The following is a 6,000-nucleotide window of genomic DNA, read 5'->3' as shown; positions in this document are numbered from 1 at the left end:
GCTTAGCAACTAGTAAGTGTCCATGTCGATAATAAGATTAAGAATCCATGTGAGATTCGGTACGCGCTACGTACGCTTTGATTTGCGGATGCAAGTTAAGCGCTCTCAGGTGAGATTTAATTAATTAAGGTCATAATAATAATAATAATAATTAATAAGGTTCGATCATTTCCATGGTCAACGGGTCATGTACGGCGTTGCATTGTGAATAGATAGGTATGGACCTGGCTGATAAAGCCACACCTTATCGTTTTGGAGGCATATGGAGCAGCTGTATATGGCGTCAGCTTTGCATGAAAGTTGTCGTCCCTGACTCCATGGCGCCATTGCTGTCTTCATACTAGTATTCTATACGTAGCCTTACCGATTATACGTGTTTCCTTCGTAGCCTAGACTCTAGTCTGGAGATAAAAGAATATAGACAATCTCTATGTAGATTTGTGAGCAGCATGAGTTCATTGTTATTATTATGATATATGATATTGGATTTGCTAGGCGCCGCTGGGCAGCAGGGGGTCCATCGCTGCAATCCTTTTCAGCGACGTGTACGATAGTGCACTCCCTTTAATCCCGAGACGACGTGAGCATTATTAACGGCATTGATGTGATAGCTTGTTCTCTATACACGTATGTATACATCGGCATGTAGCACTAGTACAGTAGTCCAAGATTCGCGGTACATGAACAATGACCCACTGCACGGTATTTGTGCACGTACTGGAGCGCGTAGTACCGCTGTACACGTTGGGCTACTACTATATATATATAGTCTGCAGTCTACATTGTACGTACGTATAGACATAGTCGGCACAAACCTACAACGTGCATGTATCATCGTGACATCGTGTGTAGGGGATATGACACAAAGGAAGTTGAGGCAGTGTTCCTTAGCTTGTTCAAACAGGGAGAGGGGGTGCTGGCCTGGGTGCAGCTGGGAGCTGGAAGTGCTTAGTGCAGGCCGGTGCACTCAGCTCTGACTCTGGCGACTTGCTTGACTACTTCTGACTAGTGACACTGTGACAGGTCGTGTAGAAATTTCTTCTGAAACGCGCAAGGCCCGGGTTGGTTAGTGGTTAGTGGCTTTGCTGTACTTTGGATCGGCCCGTCGTACGTCGACCAGGTGGCCGGCTCCGGAGTGCCCGGACGCGCAAGATCCCAGCCCCCGGCCGCTTTTGCATGTGTCGAGCGGCTTTTGGCTCGCCGGCGACAGTAAGGCGGCAGGCAGTCAGGAAGCAATGACAGTAGCATTGATAAGCACGCTTATCTCATAGCTAATAAGCATGGCTGATAGGATCAAACGAACATGGTGCAAGATTATCCATCCACCAACCATGCATGATGCATGATGCATCATGTAGTAATTCCTGGACGTGGAATATGATAGTGATGTGCATATGCTTTACAGCTGATTCGCTCATGCAATGTGGTACTAGTGAAATTTCCGTGGTCAATGAGATATGTTCACACTCGCACTGGCCACCGCCCGCGCGCGGTAGGCGGATAGATATGCATGCCATATGCCGCGTATGCCGTATCCGCATGGAGACTGATCCTTATCGCTGCGACTAAACGGGTATGTATGGACGTTCGGGTCCTGCCTGCTTCACTACACCATGCACGTAGGTTACCGTACGTGCTTTCAAAAGTTTGCTACATCATACTACTAGCTCTTCTAAAAAAAAACATAGCTCCGGCAATACAGTTAAACACGTTAATTAACTACTAACTTGCTAACTACTCCTTCCTTAATTTACAAATTATAAGTCGCTTTGAGTTTTTTGTATATACATTTTGCTATGCATCTACATAAATAATATGTCTAGATACATAGTGTCGGTGTGAAATATGGCCAACAAGCAAATATTTGTAGTTTTGCTGTGCGTTGTGATCGAATGTGGCCTAGCACTCAATGATATAGGATTTATACTGGTTCAGGCAATAGGCTCTACGTCCAGTTGAGGTCGGTCGGTGACTTTATTCCTGAGCTCAGGTGCTCGAAGTTTGCTGTGGGGTTACAAACGAGTAAGGAATGAGAAGGGGGGTGTTAGAGGCCCGGTCAGACTCTAAACCTAGTGGAAGAGAGTGACGGATGCTAAAACATGCGCTAAGTACGTATTGGAGCGTATGCTCTGTGTGTCCGAGCTTATCAGTTGTTGAAAGCGTATAGACTGTGTAGCTGTCGAGCTCTAGAGCTGTAGTGCTATTGTCCTCGAGTCCTCGAGTCTTCGAGTCTTCAATCCTTCTGGTTGGAGAGAGCACATCCCCTTTTATAGTTGAAGGGGATGGCCTTACAAATCAGAGAAAGAGAGAGTGCATACGGGCGCTGTCTAGTCTTGTTGCCCATGCCATTGGGTACGGGATGGTCGCCATCACCCACCTTGCTGTTCATGCTCTATTGTATCTGGCATGCTGCACAGTGTTCGTCTGGTACGACAAACGACGGCGTCCACAATACTGTTTATGCTCATACGCATCTGGCATGCTCTACCATGTTCGCCTGGTACGGCAAACGACGGTGTCCACAATATTGTTTATGCTCTGACGTATCTGGCAGGTTCTACCGTATTCGCCTGACATGCCCCGATGGCACCGTCCTGCAGATGCGCAAGGCATGGCAGGGTACGATCCTCGGTTTTGCGGTTGACTTGAGCGCCTTACCTTATCTGCTCCGCCTGCTCCCCCAGCCCACACCGAGCGGGCGTCCCCGGTTGGTCGTTCCCAGTCGGCCCCGACCGTATCGGTCAGGAAAGAGCAGCAAGCAGAGGTCCTGGCGTATTCTCGGTCGAAGAAAGGGGGTCGGAGTCGGACTGCGGTCCCACCACGGCCAGGCCTTTCGGTCGCACATCCGATCAGATCTCCTAGACGGAGGTGCCGGTCGGGGACCGGATCGTGGTCTTGGCCTGTCATTGTGTATCTGGGCCGGCCCAGGCACGTGTTGTCATTGCGCCGCCTGCTGGGCTGAGTTTTGTAGGGAAGCGGGTCCATTAGGGACCCCGGGTTTATAAATCCGACACATAGCAAAATGAATGAACCAAAAGAGTCAAAGCAACTTATAATTTGAAACGGAGGAAGTATTAGACAGTTAGAGATTTTTGTCCGGTTTGGATCCAAACAGCGGAAAGGTGGTCGGAGGGGCCATATCGCACTTGCATTTATTACAGTTGTTGCATTATATATATTCTCTTGTTACATTAGTTGAGTTTGCTGGAAGGATGAAAAAGTCTTTTGCAGTCTATTTAAACTGAAATTGGCTGGGTTTTGCTAGATAATAGAGATAACCATTCCTAGGAGTGGACAATTTGAAATTGAAATCCGAATCAAAATGAACCTGTACTACCACAATTGTTGGTATATTTGGATTTTGTGGTTTAGTTTGGCCCAAAATGTAGTTTAATTCAAGGTATGATTTAAGTTTCAGTTCTAGAGCTCCAAAACCCGAATAGACCTAATAGCCTGCAAAAAAAACATCAAAAGATACATACATAACCCATTGCCAGTGTTTTTGCCATCGACAATGATTATGAAACTATACGTCAGGCCGAGAGTTCGGTGCTAATGCAAGACACTGACTTAATACATGTTAATGCCCTCATCGTCGAGTACATGTCCCCGGGTAGGCGAGTACCCTCACCGAGACCCTATCAAGGGGTGGGTCGGGCCGATTAACCGAGGACGGGAATGGACCTGGATACTTCACCGACTTGGCGGACAAATTAAAGAATAGATATGCATAGATAGAAACCGGCTTGCTCGGGATTCCATGTAATTCGATTAGGCTTACCTGACATGGGGTTGGAGAACTTAGGTCCATAATCTTCACTAACCCAGCCCATGGTATAAAATCCCAGTTATGCCAAAGCCTCCAAATTCCAAGAGTCCCATGGACTCTACTTCTTTGAAACTCAAACCTTTTTTTTCTGCTCTTCATGGTTGATATGATCTCCTTGGACACTCAAATTGGCTCGATCTGGTTTCATGCATATTGCTCTTGTGCCTACGTACTTCACATGCCTTTATAGGTTACAAAGACCTTGTGGTTACTCTGGAGCAATTACTAGCTCGATTTTTCTCGAAAGGTTTGCGTGTTTTTGTATTAAGATAGAGAAAATGTTCAATATAACATGTCTAGCGGTGTCCTCGGGGGTTAATAAGTTGTACATTAAAGCTTAGACCCTCCATGATATACTACAAACTATGCTATTACCGGCTCAATTACCGACCACCTGTCATGTGATGAAAAGTTATCATGCGTCGTCGTCGTGCTCCACCCACCTAACAGCCGAAATACTGGAAATCTCAATTTATGCAAGACGATGGATTGAATTGAATAACTCAACAGGCGTGTGTGGGCGGTACGGTGAAAAAGTATTCCTCCAGCAGCTTCCCCTTCCTACCGGAACGTTGTACGTGGCGGCGATCGATCAAATCGCGACTGATCAGGGCGATTCACGGCCCACAGCATCAATACGCACTTCTGAGTTCTGATTAATTTCTAAATGAACGAAGGACCAATTCCGCGGTCCATCGTCGCCGACCCAAATGTTGAGCATCCTGTTCGGCGGGTACATAAGCCGGTTGGTTTCGGCTGATTTAACAGTGTTCTGTAAGAAAAATAAACTAAAATAAACTGACGTAGCTGAAAAGTAGTTGAACGAAGAGGGCCGAGAACCGAGAAACTCTCCAAAAAGGTCGGTGCGCGCGCGCGCACAACACAAGGCATGGATGGACGCAACGTCGACTAGCTCAGCCACTCACTCGGCATCGGTCTTCTCATCTTCAGCAAAACAATCGATAGATGCAACTATGCAAGTACAGCAAGGCTACCGCACAAATTATATAAAGATTAGAATTAATCGGCAGAGAGTACATACCCTTTTCGGCTCATCGATAACGCAAAAGGCAAACCGAATCGCAATGCGATCAGAAAGCTCGTCTCTGGATAACCAGCTGGCGCTGGTGAGTGGTGAGCAGTCTAAACAACTAGCCATTCCTTGCAAAGACTACAGGTCATTACTAAATCTGGCCCTGCGCATGGGCCCGGCTCGGCTAACCTTGCCGCTGGTATATATAGTAGGTAGGTCAGGCGGTCAGGCCACAGATCGGACGCGTACGGCGTATCCTATCCTTTGTTTCTTTTTCACGAATCGGTTTCCATTTTTTGCACGGCACTCGGCACGGCCCGGCCGGGCCGCGCGCGCGAGCACACTGCACACTGCCCGACCGTCCTGTGCTTCGTGCCTTTCTACGAGCTAGGGTGGCAATGCAACACGCGCCAAGCAGCACATCCACACGTCCTGATTCCTGAGGAAAAGTACTCGCTACGAAGCCGGGCGCGCGCCGCCCCCAGGTTGGCAAGATTTGCTGCCCACACCGCGGAGCAGGATCGAAAGAAAGTGTTTTGACGTACTCTGCATCGCATTGTTTAGCCATCTCAGTGCATTGCATTTGCATGCTAATGTAACAGGCATCCGCCACCACACTGACTGACGTATAGTGCAAGAAAAGTATACGCTCCAGCCACGCTGCGACAGGTAGGTAGGCATGCAATATATACATGCTTGCGTTGTGCATGCTGGCTGCTGAATAGTACATCCCCTGACACACATCGTCACGAAAAAAAGTTAGGTTTTGTATGGTAAAATAAAGCGGTCTGCTGGATTTAAAAGTCGACGCGCTAGGCGCTGCTCCGTTGGTTTGGAGACACGAACGAGTTCGCAGGCGGCCAGGCGGGAAGCAAGCGCCGCGCGGTGGCGCCAGGTCGCCCTTCAGCTGGCACTGGGCGCTGGCTCCCGAGGCCGCCGACGTCGCCGGGTTCGATCGGGAACCGTCGCTCTCCCGGAGATCCGCCGCGGGAGTCCAACTTGTACATCTCAGCGACACAGAGCCCAGGAACTATCAGGTAGGCGTCCGCCGAACGCCAAGCTTTCGCCAGGCTCCGATCCGATCCGCGCTGCGCTGCCAGCACGTACGCCCGTACGTCGTCCGCTAATTATTTTTATA

Source organism: Miscanthus floridulus, chromosome 4, assembly GCF_019320115.1.
Source record: "Miscanthus floridulus cultivar M001 chromosome 4, ASM1932011v1, whole genome shotgun sequence".
Lineage (NCBI taxonomy): Eukaryota > Viridiplantae > Streptophyta > Magnoliopsida > Poales > Poaceae > Miscanthus > Miscanthus floridulus.
This window is presented reverse-complemented; position numbering follows the sequence as displayed.